Raw genomic sequence first — 16,853 nt, 5'->3', positions numbered from 1 at the left:
AATGAAGGCAGAAATAGATATTCTTTGAAACCAATGAGAATGAAGACACAATGTACCAGAATCTCTGGCACACATTTAAAGCAGTGTGTAGAGGGAAATTTATAGCACTGAATGACCACTAGAGAAAGCAGGAAAGATCAAAATTGACACCCTAACATCAAAATTAAAAGAACTAGAGAAGCAACAGCAAACAAATTAAAAAGCTACAAGAAGGCAAGAAATAACTAAGATGAGAGCAGAACTGAAGGAGATAGAGACACAAAAAACCCTTCAAAAAATCAATAAATCCATGAGCTGGTTTTTTGAAAAGATCAGCAAAATAGATAGACTGCTAACAAGACTAATAAAGAAGAAAAGAGAGAAGAATCGAACAGACACAATAAAAACTGATATAGGGAATATCACCATTGATACCACAGAAATACAAACTACCATGAAAGAATACTATAAACACAGCTATGCAAATAAACTAGAAAATCTAGAAGAAATAGATAAATTCCTGGACACATACACCCTCCGAAGTCTAAGCCAGGAAGAAGTTGAATATCTGAATAAACCAATAACAAGTTCTGGAATTTAGGCAGTAATTAAAAGCCTACCAACCAAAAAAAGTCCAGGACCACATGGATTCACAGCCAAATTCTACCAGAGGTACAAAGAGGAGTTGCTACCATTCCTTCTGAAACTATACCAAACAATAGAAAAAGAGGAAATCCTCCCTAAGTAATTGTATGAGGCCAGCATCATCTTGATTCCAAAACCTGACAGATACACATGAACAAAAAAAAATTTCAGGCCAATATCCCTGATGAACATTGACGTGAAAATCCTCAACAAAATACTTGCAAACCGAATCCAGCAACACATCAAAAAGTTTATGCACCACGATCAAGTCAGCTTCATACATGGGATGCTAGGCTGGTTCAAGATATGCAAACCAATAAACGTAATACATCACATAAACAGAACCAATGACCAAAACCACATGATTATCTCAATAGATGCAGAAAAGGTCTTCAACAAAATTCAACAGCCCTTCATGCTAAAATCTCTCAATAAACTAGGTATTGATGGAATGTATCTCAAAATAATAACAGCTATTTTTTGACAAACCCACAGCCAATATCATACTGAATGGGCAAAAACTGAAAGCATTCCCTTTGAAAACTGGCACAAGACAAGGATGGTCTCTCTCATCACTCCTATTCAACATGGTTTTGGAAGTTCTGGCCAGGGCAATCAAGCAAGAGAAAGGAATAAATGGTATTCAGATAGGAAGAGAGGAAGTCAAATTGTCTCTGTTTGCAGATGACATGATTGCATATTTAGAAAACCCCATCTTCTCAGCCCAAAATCTCCTTAAGCTGATAAGCAACTTCAGCAAAGTCTCAGGATACAGAATCAATGTGCAAAAATTACAATATTCCTATACACCAATAACAGAAAAACAGAGAGCCAAATCATGAGTGAACTCCCATTCACAATTGCTACAAAGAGAATTAAATACCTAGGAATACAACTTACAAGGGATGTGAAGGACCTCTTCCAGGAGAACTACAAACCACTGCTCAAGGAAATAAGAGAGGACACAAACAAATGGCAAAACACTCCATGCTCATGGATAGGAAGAATCAGTATCATGAAAATGGCCATGCTGCCCACAGTAATTTATAGATTAAATGCTATTCCCATCAAGCTACCAATGACTTTCTTCACAGAATTGGAGACAACTACTTTAAATTTCATATGGAACCAAGACAATCCTGGGCAAGCAGAACAAAGCTGGAGGCATCATGCTATCTGACTTCAAGCTATACTACAAGGTGGTAGTAAACAAAACAGCATGGTGCTGGTACCAAAACAGAGATATAGACAAATGGAACAGAATAGAGCCCTCAGAAATAGCACCACATGTCAACAACAATCTGTTCTTTGACAAACCTGACACAACAAGCAATGGGGAAAAGATTCCCTATTTAATAAATGGTATTGGGAAAACTGGCTAGCCATATTTAGAAAACTGAAACTGGACCCCTTTCTTACACCTTATACAAAAATCAACTCAAGATGGATCAAAGACTTAAACGTAAGACCTAGGACCATAATAATCTTAGAAGAAAATCTGGGCAATACCATTTAGGTCATAGGCACGGGCAAAGACTTCATGTCTAAAACAGCATAAAGCAATGTTAACAAAAGCCAAAATTGACAAATGGAATCTAATTAAACTAAAGAGCTTCTGCATGCAAAAGAAACTATCATCAGACTGAACAGGCAACCTACAGAATGGGAGAAAAATTTTGCAATCTATCCATTTGACTACGGGCTAGTATCCAGAATCTACAAAGAACTTAAACAAATTTACAAGAAACAAACAACTCCATCAAAAAGTGGGCAAAGCGCACCACCGCACTCCAGCCTAGGCAACAGAGCGAGACTCTGTCTCAAAAAAAAAAAAAAAAAAAAAAAAGTGGGCAAAGGATATGAACAGACACTTCTCAAAAGAAGACATTTATGCAGCCAACAGACATATGAAAAAATGCTCATTATCACTGCTCATTAGAGAAATGCACATTAAAACCACGATGAGATACCATCTCACCCCAGTCAGAATGGCGATCATTAAAAAGTCAGGAAACAACAGATGCTGGAGAGGATGTGAATAAATAAGAATGCTTTTATACTGTTGGTTGAAGTGTAAATTAGTTCAATCTTTATGGAAGACAGTGTGGTGATTCCTCAAGGATCTAGAACTAGAAATACCATTTGACCCAGCAATCCCATTATTGGGGATATACCCAAAGGATTATAAATCATTCTACTATGAAGACACATGCACACCTATGTTTACTGTGGCACTACTCACAATAGAAAAGACTTGGAACCGACCCAAATATCCATCAATGATAGACTGTATAAAACCAACCCAAATGTCCATCAATGATAGACTGCATAAAGAAAATGGAATACTATGCAGCCATAAAAAGGATGAGTTCATGTCCTTTGCAGGGACATGGATGAAGCTGGAAACCATCATTCTCAGCACACTGTCACAAGAACAGAAAACCAAACACCACATGTTCTCACTCATAAATGGGAGTTGAACAATGAGAACACATGAACATAGGAGGGGAACAACACACACCAGGGCCTGTCAGTGGGTGGGGGGTAGGGGAGTGATAACATTAGAATACCTAATGTAGGTGATGGGTTGATGGGTGCAGCAAACTACCATGGCACGTGTATACCTAAGTGACAAAACTGCACGTTCTGCACATGTACTCCAGAACTTAAAATATAATAAAAAAAAAAAAAGAAAGAAAAGAGAATTTAGGGAGGATGTTCTACAGCCATTCTGAACCTCTTTAGCTACTTAGCTCACACTGCTCTCTTTGTTCTTGAGTTCACAATAGTGTTGTCCTATTTTGTTATGTTTCAGAACTCTAGCTAAGAAGAAGAACACAGGTATCTTCTTCACTGGTTCAAGTCCAGTATACCCGAGAATTCACTATGACTGCTGGGGTTCAGTTTTTAAAAACAAGGCATATATGTTTACCTCAGTGGTACTGCATTGCTATATTCTCTGATTTTATGCCTTTATGGCCCAGGTGAATTTTGACGAGAAGCAGAATAAAACTTTCTGTAAGATTTTTTTCAAGATACACTCAATTTACCAAGATCTGGCTTTTGAAGGACGTATTACAATAATATGACAATGTTATTCTCTACCACTATAAAAGTCAATAACTTCATCTTGAAATAATGAGTATCATGGAGCAGTATTAATTATAGGAATACAAAAAAACGCATCAATATACACATTTTATAAATATATGTATATATGTATGTGTGTACATGTATATTATTTACATATATACATATATAGGTATATATGTATATAACAGTTATATATATATAACTGTTATGAGGCAATTGGCAAAATTCTTATTTCAGGTTGGGAGCTTAGCGTTTTCCAATATACATTATTTATTTTTAGCATTTTAGCAGAGACTTTTAGTTAATTAATCACTGTAGATATTATAGCTAGAAACCTGAGCTGAGCAGATATATTCAAGGCAATTTTCTCATGCTAAAATCGGTCAAAAAAGATAAATAGCACCTTTAAAAAATATTATTTGTAAAGAAAATTATATTGTGGTGCATGTCATAATTTTAAAACATTTTATTTATATCTTTATTATAAAATCATAGGCTCAATAAATAGGAACTTTATCAGTTTCTAAATTAAGAAGTAAAATATTTTACTTAAAAATACAAAAAATGGAAACGTTGTTACTGATACAAAGTATATTGGAGAATCTGGCTTGGTTGTGAAAACTAAAAGGGCTTGCTGATCATCTACCCTCCAGTGCAAAACTTGAGGCAGCCCACTGAAAGATAGATTGACTCGACAAAGCAGATATTCTTTTCTAGGTCACTGCCTTAATAGGTCAAGATTTTTCCCATGTTCAAAATTTAAAGAGATTTATTTCCCTAAATAAAGAAACATAAACAAATGCTACCTGCTACCGTCATTAGGTCACTTGCTCCAACATTATCTACAGAAAAAAGAAAAAAAAAAAAAGGATTTTGTCAGAATCCAAAGAGAATCCCTTCACTTTGAATGGGGAAGGAGTGGCATGGTGACTTTTTAATACGGTAACTAGAGGGCTGAATTACATTTCCCAGAATTCCCTTTCCATTATGTTTTCAATAAGGGTGAAAAACAAGAGAGATTCTTTGGAGATTTGGAGGGCTAGAGGAATCAGCAGCCATTTTGTAATTTATACACACAGTTGCTAACCTGATGACTTACCTGTGTCTGAAAGAAGTAGCTGAGCCCCCAGATGATTTTATCTTCCCCTAGATCCTTGTTAGACCTCTCTGGGTACTGGTCTAGGTGTGAGTGCTTATTTCTGTGTCTAAACAGCTACTGCAGAATAGACTAGTTACCAGGGTCAACAACATAAAAAACTGACACAGGTTTCAGTCTTTTTTTGTGGGGTTCCAGGCCAAGCATGTGGCATTCATCCTGCCCTCGATTTACCCTCACTTTACCCTTCTTGCTTTCTGACTGCCTACCCCGTGAATTTCAAGGTCAAGCAACAAACAAAGAGACAGGATGCTTTCAGCGATGGTATAACAAGCTCTCCTATTATCTTGAGGACAATTCCCTGTAAGGAATTGCCTTAAGGATTTTGTTTTCTGACATTCTCAGGTTTTTGTCCTCGCAACTTATTGGTTTAAACCTTGAACTATTGTTCAGCCAGATATATGACCATCATTCTGGGTACTGCAGTCTATCAGTCTCCCATCTTCATTGTGTTTGCACTTAGAGGCTGTGCCTTGTGACTGTTTTATAAGACTGTTTTCAAGCCTACAAAGTTTTGTCCTCATAGATCAAACAATGAAATAGGCGTATATACTACAAGAATATATTGAATTCAGATTTAAGAGTTCTCTTCCTATTTTTGTTGTTCTCTGAAAGATGTCTATCTGCATTGCACAACATAGCCAATCACATGTGCTATTAACAATAAAATTAAATATAATCATAAATATACTTCAAAAATCAAATATTATAGATATAAAAATAAACTGCCAAAAGCATACCGTGGCCTCACATTTTCATACAACGTTCCATTATCTAATTGCTAGAGAGATATTAAAATCTCCAATTAAATTCCTTTGCAAGTCAAGCCCTGGAGGTTGAAAAAATTAAAAGACAAAATCAGATATTTTTGATCTTTTGAGTTAAAATTCCAAAGGAATTAAACTTAGTTTTTAAAAAAAATTCTGCTCAGTCTAACCTCAGGAATTTTCTCTTCCAGAGTAGAGCTGATATTTCTTCAGCATTCCCCATCTACTGCATGAATATGTATCCTTTAGGATCTCTGCAGCTAAATCAGATCAATGTCATGTATGACATGCCTCCTTTTAAAATAAGTATTATAGATTACTAGGGAGCACAGTAGTGGCCCAGCAGTCTCTGTTCACCTGTTACTCTTAGACAGCAAGTCAATAGTTAGTGTTTTAGACATTGTTCCAACCTAATTTATTTTTATATCATATAATATTAAGTATTGTCCAAGATGAATGTTGAGATTTAGTGGTATCTGAGGACCAAAGGATCAATGGAGTGCTCAATTTTACTCTTGAGAGAAAGGCAGTCAGTTTTGTCATTATTCTTACACCATATCCTGTGAAAATAATTTCAATTGAGGGAAATATTTCAGTAGAAGTTGATCTCAGCTCTGTGCATTAATTTTATCTAGGAAATTCTTTCTATGTAGAGTGTCTTCTTTCTCAGGAAATGGAATTCAAAACATTCTTTAAAAGTAAAGGTATTTCTAAAGTTATAATTGCCAGGCACAGTGTTATTAGGGTTTTGCTCTGCTGCTCAGACTGCAATGCAGTGGCATGATCATAGCTCACTGCAGCCTTAAACTCTGAGGCTGAAGCAATCCTCCTGCTTCAACCTCACAAGTGACTGGGACTATAAATGCACACCACTTCTCCAGGCTAATTAAAAAAAAAATGTAGAAACAGAGTCTTGGCTTGTTGCCCAGGCTGGTCTTGAACACCTGGCTTCAAACAATCCCTCCCACCTCCACCTCCCAAAGTGCTGGGATTACAGGTGTGAGCCACTGTGCCTGGCTCAGGTGCCAAGTGTTTTTGGTTGTTGTTTTTTTGTTTGTTTCCAGGCTAGAGTGCAGTGGTGTGTTCTCTGCTCACCGCAACCTCCGCCTCCCAGGTTCAAGCAATTCTCCAGGCACAAGGTTTTACTGAGGTTTCTTTCTTCCCTAACTTTTCTTTTTTTTTTTTTTTCTTTTATTATTATTATTATTATTATTATTATACTTTAGGTTTTATGGTACATGTGCGCAATGTGCAGGTAAGTTACATATGTATACATGTGCCATGCTGGTGCGCTGCACCCACCAACTCGTCATCTAGCATTAGGTATATCTCCCAATGCTATCCCTCCCCCCTCCACCCACCCCACAACAGTCCCCGAAGTGTGATGTTCCCCTTCCTGTGTCCATGTGTTCTCATTGTTCAATTCCCACCTATGAGTGAGAATATGCGGTGTTTGGTTTTTTGTTCTTGCGATAGTTTACTGAGAATGATGATTTCCAATTTCATCCATGTCCCTACAAAGGACATGAACTCATCATTTTTTATGGCTGCATAGTATTCCATGGTGTAGATGTGCCACATTTTCTTAATCCAGTCTATCATTGTTGGACATTTGGGTTGGTTCCAAGTCTTTGCTATTGTGAATAATGCTGCAATAAACATACGTGTGCATGTGTCTTTATAGCAGCATGATTTATAGTCCTTTGGGTATATACCCAGTAATGGGATGGCTGGGTTGAATGGAATTTCTAGTTCTAGATCCCTGAGGAATCGCCACACTGACTTCCACAAGGGTTGAACTAGTTTACAGTCCCACCAACAGTGTAAAAGTGTTCCTATTTCTCCACATCCTCTCCAGCACCTGTTGTTTCCTGACTTTTTAATGATTGCCATTCTAACTGGTGTGAGATGGTATCTCATTGTGGTTTTGATTTGCATTTCTCTGATGGCCAGTGATGGTGAGCATTTTTTCATGTGTTTCTTGGCTGCATAAATGTCTTCTTTTGAGAAGTGTCTGTTCATGTCCTTCGCCCACTTTTTGATGGGGTTGTTTGTTAATCTATTTATTAACATGGAAATATGATCATAATGCATTATGTGAAAAAGATTATACAATAGTATGCAGAGTATGAGCCTGTTGGATTCTTTTATGTATATATATATATACACTTTATATATATATATACTTTTTATATATATATACTTTATATATATACTTTTTATATATATATACTTTATATATATACTTTTTATATATATACTTTATATATATATACTTTATATATATATATATTCTTTAAGTTCTACGGGACATGTGCATAATATGCAGGTTTGTTACATATGTATACATGTGCCATGTTGGGTGTGCTGCACCCATTAACTTGTCATTTACATTAGGTATATCTCCTAATGCTATCCCTCACCCCACTCCCCACCCCACAACAGGCCCCGGTGTGTGATGTTCCCCACCCTGTGTCCAAGTGTTCTCATTGTTCAATTCCTACCTATGAGTGAGAACATGAGGTGTTCGGTTTTCTGTCCTTGTGATAGTTTGCTGAGAATGATGGCTTCCAGCTTCATCCATGTCCCTACAAAGGACATGAACTCATCGTTTTTTATGGCTACACAGTATTCCATTTTGTATATGTGCCACATTGTCTTAATCCAGTCTACCATTTACAGACATTTGGGTTGGTTCCAAGTGTTTGCTATTGTGAATAGTGCCACAATAAACATATGTGTGCGTGCGTCTTTTAGCAGCATGATTTATAATCCTTTGGGTATATGCCCAGTAATGGGATGGCTGGGTCAAATGGTATTTCTAGTTCCAGATCCTTGAGGAATCGCCACACTGTCTTCCACAATGGTTGAACTAGTTTACAGTCCCACCAACACTGTAAAAGTGTTCCTATTTCTCCACATCCTCTCCAGCACCTGCTGTTTCCTGACTTTTTAATGATCGCCATTCTGACTGGTGTGAGATGGTATCTCATTGCGGTTTTGATTTACATTTCTCTGATGGCCAGTGATGATGAGCATCTTTTCATGTGTCTGTTGGCTGCATAAATGTCTTCTTTTGAGAAGTGTCTGTTCATATCCTTCACCCGCTTTTTGATGGGGTTGTTTGATTTTTTCTTGTAAATTTGTTTAAGTTCTTTGTAGATTCTGGATATTAGCCCTTTGTCAGATGAGTAGATTGTAAAAATTTTCTTCCATTTTGTAGGTAGCCTGTTCACTCTGATGGTAGTTTCTTTTGCTGTGCAGAAGCTCTTTAGTTTAATTAGATCCCATTTGTCAATTTTGGCTTTATGAAGTCCTTGCCCATGCTTATGTCCTGAATGGTATTGTCTAGGCTTTCTTCTAGGGTTTTTATGGTTTTAGGTCTAACATTTAAATCTTTAATCCATCTTGATTTAATTTTTGTATAAGGTGTAAGGAAGGGATCCAGTTTCAGCTTTCTACAAATGGCTAGCGAGTTTTCCCAGCAACATTTATTAAATAGCGCATCCTTTCCCCATTTCTTGTTTTTGTCAGGTTAGTCAAAGAACAGGTGGTTGTAGATGTGTGGTAATATTTCTGAGGGCTCTGTTCTGTTCCATTAGTCTGTATATCTGTTTTGGTACCAGTACCATGCTGTTTTGGTTACTGCCACCTTGTAGTATAGTTTGAAGTCAAGTAGCGTGATGCCCCCAGCTTTGTTATTTTGGCTTAGGATTGTCTTGGCAATATGGGTTGTTTTTGGTTCCATATGAACTTTAAAGTAGTTTTTTCCAATTCGGTGAAGAAAATCATTGGTAGCTTGATGGGGATGGCATTGAATCTGTAAATTACCTTGAACAGTATGGCCATTTTCACGATATTGATTCTTCCTATCTATGAGCATGGAATGTTCTTCCATTTGCTTGTGTCCTCTTTTATTTCATTGAGCAGTGGTTTGTAGTTCTCCTTGAAGAAGTCCTTCACATCCCTTGTAAGTTGGATTCCTAGGTATTTTATTCTCTTTGAAGCAATTGTGAATGGGAGTTCACTCATGATTTGGCTCTCTGTTTGCCTGTTATTGGTTTATAGGAATGCTTGTGATTTTTGCACATTGATTTTGTATCCTGAGACATTACTGAAGTTGCTTATCAGCTTAAGGAGATTTTGGGCTGAGACGGTGGGGTTTTCTAAATATACAATCATGTCATCTGCAAACAGGGACAATTTAACATCTTCTTTTCCTCATTGAATACCCTTTATTTCCTTCTCCTGCCTGATTGCCTTGGCCAGAGCTTCCAACACTATGTTGAATAGGAGTGGTGAGAGAGGGCATCCCTGTCTTGTGCCAGTTTTCTTACTCCCTTAATTTCCATTTTTGTTACCTCATTTGCACTGAGGGTGAAGAAAAGATAAAAGTAAGAGTATAGCTTCTGTCTATCATTGGTTAAATGTTTGTTCACTAGTTACCTGCTCTTGAGGATGTCTATTGCTAGCCATTGATAGAATCCTACAGAATTTTCCTACCTTGAGTAAAGTCCAGATAGAGACAAAAGACAGGAAACAAGCATGAGATGATACACTGTAGGTTGTGCCTTAGTCAGGTCAGTTGAATATCTTGCAGAGTTATCTGCTACCTTGCTACCATAGCAAATGTTAAAAAGATTTATATATAAATCCTTTATTGTGGAGTTGCTGTATATACATATATATGTGTATATGGCAGTGATGCAACAATTGATGTCTCCAAGATGCACCAATGAAACAGTAAAATATACTTCTTAGCAGAAGATATTTATTTTTGTTTTATTTGGCAAGAGAGAAGATTGAAATACTTGATTTTATATTTCATCAAGTGAACAAATTTAAAATCAAATAATCTTCTAACTGAAGAACTCACACATGCCTATAGGTTTTTCTCCCTTACTTACAAGAATTCAGTGAGGAAATTGTTAGTTTTTTTCCAACATTTATTTATTTATTCTTTTTTTATTATACTTTAAGTTCTAGGTTACATGTATGAAGAAGCAGAGCCTTGATGAAGTTAAATAAGTTGTCCAAGGTCACACAGCCAGGAAGTGCTAGAAGCAGGATTTAACTGCCAGCAGCCTTTCTCCAAAGTATGACCTTTAAACCAATATGTTATACAGCCCCATGAATAAAAAAAATATTCTTCCTTGAAAAAAGGAAAACATTGAAACATTCAGACTCTGGTAAAGATTATGACTCGTGTATAGGAAAACTCCAAATTATGTCACATCTTTTGACAAGCTCTAGCATCAGTTCTAAGAAATTACTTGTATATACTATACATCTGTGTTCACTAAGAAAAACATATACTTTATTGACATTTTCAAAATGACACGGTTTTAAAATCTCTATTGCAAATGGACAGGCCAGAAATTAATGAGGTATTAAGACAGTTAATGCAGGCAATGCTACAAGCTCTTTAAAAGGACCAACACCATTGTTAGTAGATCAATTATGCAAGTTTGTCCATGTACATCTGTTGATTTGCCAGATAGCTAATTAAAATGTGTTACAGCCATTAAGTTGTTTAAAGGCACATTTTGTGATTCCATAAAATGTCATTTATCTAGTTTAAGGCATACTTGTTTTGATCTGCCACACAAAAATCACTAAAGGCCCATATTTTGCATATAAATTTAGCTGTAAAGAAGATGTGCTTTTCTTTTGACCTTAGTTTGAATGGAATAGCATCAATTTTGACTGACATTACAGTGGACAAAAAATGGCATGCTTGATACATTGATATTGATTCTTTATCAGGACTTTTTTTTGTTTGTTTCAGTGTTGTTTTTATTTTACGTTCAGGGGTACATGTGCAGGATGTGCAGGTTTGTTACATAGGTAAATGTGTGCCGTGGTGGTTTGCTGCATAGGCCATCCCATCACCCAGGTATTAAGCACAGCACCCATTAGCTATTCTTTCTGATGCTCTCTCCCTCCTTCCACACCCCACCCCCGACAGGCCCCAGTATGTATTGTTTTCCCCAATGTGTCCATGTGTTCTCATCATTCAGCCCCCACATGCGGTATTTGGTTTTCTGTTCCTGCATTAGTTTGCTGAGTATAATGACCTGCAGCTCCATCCATGTCCCTGCAAAGGACATGATATTGTTCCTTTTTAAGGCTGTATAGAGTCAGGATATATTTTATGTCTATATAGGTAATTGTGTTTAATACGACAAAAATTCTCATAATATTATGATCTAACATTTATTGAGTTTTGATATGTACCAGGAATATTTAATTTCTTAATATATTATATATTGGATTACTTGATACTCAGAAAAACCTTTGGAATATGTTTCTCAACATCTGCATTTTGCAAATGAGGCAAAATGGTTAAATATCACGCTGTAAGTAGGTGAAAGATTCAAGATGACTAAACTGGGCAGCCAATATCCATAGCTTTAACCATTTCCTTTTACTGTCTTTCAGTTTTTCTGATAGGAATCAACTTTAATTTTCTAAGGGAACCATAAAACTAAACTAGATTTCCTGTAACCACAGTAAACTCAGTAACATTATTTAAGCTTTTCAAGATATTTGAAAGATTGTTTAATCTAATCCTATTCTTCTAAGGATAGCCCCACTAAAGCTAGAAAAAAAAAAAAAAAAACTATGCAGTTCATTCTTCTAATTTGAGGACCAGCAAAGCTTTGAATCTAGGCAGGAATATTTAGTTTGGTTCATAGCCATGATGACTCAAGGAATCAAGGCTGTTTTACATAATCATGCTATAGAAGGCAAAGAACAGTCAGGCTTTGTCTTATTAAAGAGGTTTAAAGTTAGGACAAAATTAATTCAAATTTGGAAACATCTCTTCTCTTCTCCAACTCTTACCTGTTCTCTCAAAGGTATAATTTTTTTAAGCTAAAAAAACAAGAATCAACTATTTTGCTTAGAAAATATGTGTATGTGGTGAAGTTTCAAAATTAATTAATGCAACCATCTTCACTTGGAAAGATAGTTTATTACAATATTATCTTCAACAGGAATTTAATATTGCACAATATACTCTCAACTGTGAGGTAATATTGAAACTACTAAAATTAACTTCTTTAATTTTACATGTTTTAGTTTGACAAATATAGAATTAAATAGAAGAAAATGATTGCATTTCTCCTTTCCTTCCGTTTGTTCTTTCCTTTTTTCCTAATGAGATAAAGAAGTAATATGTGTGTTCCCCATCTCAGCCATATGTTGCCTTTTCCCCTAATTTTCTGGAAGGTGGATTCATATGCATCTGCCCACATTTTTGCAATCACATACACAGTTTTTGGCAATATGGTTGGACTTTGGAAACATACCTAATCTGTTTTTGCTGTATACAAAAAGCCTCAAATCTAAAACCTTAGAGGAAAGAAACGCATGTGTGCATGTATGCAAATGTATACACATAAGCATACGTGCATGCATACATACATACAAACATACATTTTCCTATAAAAAATTGGCAAGAAAAAGAAAATCAATGTGACTTGATTTGTGGTTGTTTCTTTCTAATATGTTGATGCCAGGTGAAATGAATGGCTTCAGCATCGCACCCCATGTCTTGGGTGGTCTTGAAGAAGAGTGAGGATGAGAAACAAGATAAGAAATAGATTTTTCTAACAATGCATTTGCTTGTTAAATTTCCTTAGAGGGGCATACAGTTAGAAGAATGTATTCATAAGCAGTTGCTAGTGGTTTGCACTCATGATGGAGCACTTGGAAAAACAGATGGAAAGACTGCTACTAAGATGGAATGGAGAAAAATCATGTGAATAAACACTCTTGAATAAGGGAATGGGTATGTGGCTATTTATTTTTAATGAGAATGCTCAGCACAGTAGCAGAAGAGGTTTTCAATAAGTCAAGATAATCTTTTCTGTTCATGTCTGCCATATTCTTTTCTTACCCATCCCAGTAATTGTTCAATGGGCTAAAGGAAAATACGGTTTATGCATTGGCATAAATTATAGATTTCACCTCACCAAAACTGATCTTACTACTATTGATGGCTTCTATCTGTCAACAGAAGAGACCAAAGCTGAAATCATTCCCAGAGGGACAGGCCAGCCACCCAACAGCACGTCGATTAAATTAGAGACGCAGAGTTAATGCTGTGTCCTCACTGAAACGTACACTCCGTTCATATGTAGATATACTTCTCTTGCTGGTAATTCTTCTGCCTGTACAACAACCTATGGACTTCCTAAATGCCATATTCACTATCCTTATAACCCAAAAAGCATTATTTCTGTATGTAAGTAATTTTATAACAGAATAAATGAGAAAAATCTCACACCATGGGATTTACCAGTCCATCCATGTATAGTATATCATCATCCAGAGGTCGTTGGACAGCTAGATGGGTGAAATGGTCTAATGAAGACTCATTTATGGCACTTGCTGGGAGAAGTTGGTGTTCTGTTCAACAAAAAGTGGAATATGCTCTTTTTACAAAATTATTTTAAGTTCTGTGATATTTATGCTGAATATACAGGTTTGTTACATAGGCATACATGTGGCATTGTGGTTTGCTGCATCTATCAACCCGTAATCTAGGTTTTTAAGCCCCGCATGCATTAGCTATTTGTCCTAATGCTCTCCCTCTCCTTCCCCTCCCACAACAGTTCCTGGTGTGAGATGTTCCCCTTCCTGTATCCATGTGTTTTCATTGTTCAGCTCCCCCTTATGAGTGAGAACATGTGATGTTTTGGTTTTCTATTCCTGTGTAAGTTTGCTGAAGATGATGGTTTCCAGCTTCATCTATGTTCCTACAAAGGACATGAACTCATTCTTTTTTAAGGCTGTATAGTATCCCATGGTGTATATGTGCCACATTTTCATTATCCAGTCTATCTTTGATGGGCATTTGGGTTGGTTCCAAGCCTTTGCTATTGTGAATAATGCAGCAAAAAACATACTTGTGCATGTGTCTTTATAGTAGAATGAGTTATAATTCTTTGGGTATATACCCAGTAATGGGTTGCTGGGTCGAATGGTATTTCTGGTTCTAAATCCTTTAGGAATTGGCACACTGTCTTCCACAACTGTTGAACTAATTTACACTCCCACCAAAAGTGTAAAAGCATTTTTCCGCATCCTTGCCAGCATCTGTTGTTTCCAGACCTTTTAATGATTGCCATTTTAACTGCCATGAGATGGTATCTCATTGTGGTTTTGATTTGTATTTCTCTAATGACCAGTAATAATGAGACTTTTTTCATATGTTTGTTGGCCACATAAATGTCTTCTTTTGAAAGTGTCTGTTCATATCTTTCACCCACTTTTTGATGGAGTTGTTCGTGTTTTTCTTGTAAATTTGTTTAATTTCCTTGTAGATTCTGGTTATTAGACCTTTGACAGATGGATTGCAAAATTTTCTCCCATTCTGTGGATTGCCCGTTCACTCTGATGATAGTTTCTTTTGCTGAGCAGAAGTTCTTCAGTTTAATTAGATCCCATTTGTCAATTTTGGTATATATGATGCCATTACTCCATTAACCAGAACACATGGATCAAGAAAATCAGGAATGGAAGAAAGGGTTCATCTCTCCATTATTTCTAAGAAACCATATAAATATGTGTGTATGCATATTGTTTCCAGCTACTAAGATCTGTAACTCTTAGAAACTTTCTTTCTTCTAAAGAGAAGAACTTTCTTTCTTCAAAAAAGAAGAAAATCTTTTCAGAGCACAGATTCATGCTTTTATTGAACTTGAAATGAGCCACTTCCACTTGGCTATGTTGGGCTCTCCTTCCATAACTACAACAGAGTAGCCATACAGGCTAATCTTATTATCAATAGTTGATGCTAAATACGAGGGACAGGAGGGATATATTAAGAAACCATGGATTCAGGGAAAGTTGTTCTTAATATTTTCATGTTCAGTAGTAAAAGTCAATAAAAAATAAGTAAGGCCCAATCTAGGCATGATGAATAAAAACTAAATCTTTAGTTGAGATTACACCATTAGACAAATCTCTAAGACTAACTGAGGTGTTTGCTGAGATGTTAACTGAGATTAAAGCAAGCCTGGGATGCGTATTGAAAGAAGGTCATAAATACCAAATACTGCTTCATGACTGGCTGGGGAATGAGAACTGTAATAGTTACACTTAAATTATTCCCTGATTTTTATATAGCTATTTTAATAAATATTAATCAAGAATATATTTTCTTGCCCTTTCTATTATTTTATAAATGATCTGATGGTATAATTACCTTTATAATTATATTTTTAAGTTACAGATATCAGAAGAGAGGTTGTGATTTATCTAGAAGAAGCAGCAAATGATAGATGAGTCCTGGGTTCTCCCTTTTGTGAAGGTAATAAGCAACATCCTTAAACAATGTATAATTATATCATATTAGGAAGAAGCATGATCTGGTTGCTATTATTTTTATTTGTAGATTAAATTTAGATAGAAAGGCGTATTTGGTTCTTGAATTCGCAAGATGACAGACTTTCTCAGATTGACATTTTATCACTTGGAAATCATTCCTACTTCCTTCTTTACTGTCATCTACAAAATAGTAGCAAGACCTGAGGACTTATTTCTAGAATATCTTAACCATAGGATTCTAATGTGATATTTAGAATGTAAATGACAGCACGAAAACAACTTTTTTTATTTCCCCAGTGGTAGTACTAAGACAATATTTAGGTACAATATAGATGTGAGGATTGCATTGAATTGAAACATTTCTCAGGTGAGTTAGCCACATCAGTGCTGCAAGTACCAGAGATCATCTCAAGCATTTTTTCAACCTTTCTACAATCTTCTAATGTCCTGAAAGTGATTTTCCATGAACATTTTCTTACAAATGGTCAATTACTTTTTATTATTAATTTTATTTTTGTTATATTTATGTATGTATTTACTATATGTATACATGCATTACATGTTTATAGGTACCATTTAAAATGTTTATATGTAGCCACTATTTCCAAAATTTTAATAATCACTACAAACAAACTTTGTAAGCACTAAGTAATAAATCCTCATTCTCTTCTTTCTCCTGCCTGTGCTAAACTCTAATCTATTTCTGTATTTAGGAATTAGCCTATCCTAGATATTTCATAAAAGTGGAATCACACAAATTTGGTCCTTTTGTGTCTGGCTTATTTAATTTATCATAATGTTTCCATGTTTAATCCCTCTTTTAGCATGTATCAGAACTTTGTTTTTATGGATAAATGATATCTTATTGTATTTAT

The sequence above is a fragment of the Pongo pygmaeus genome, chromosome 5, assembly GCF_028885625.2.
Source record: "Pongo pygmaeus isolate AG05252 chromosome 5, NHGRI_mPonPyg2-v2.0_pri, whole genome shotgun sequence".
Classification (NCBI taxonomy): domain Eukaryota; kingdom Metazoa; phylum Chordata; class Mammalia; order Primates; family Hominidae; genus Pongo; species Pongo pygmaeus.
This window is presented reverse-complemented; position numbering follows the sequence as displayed.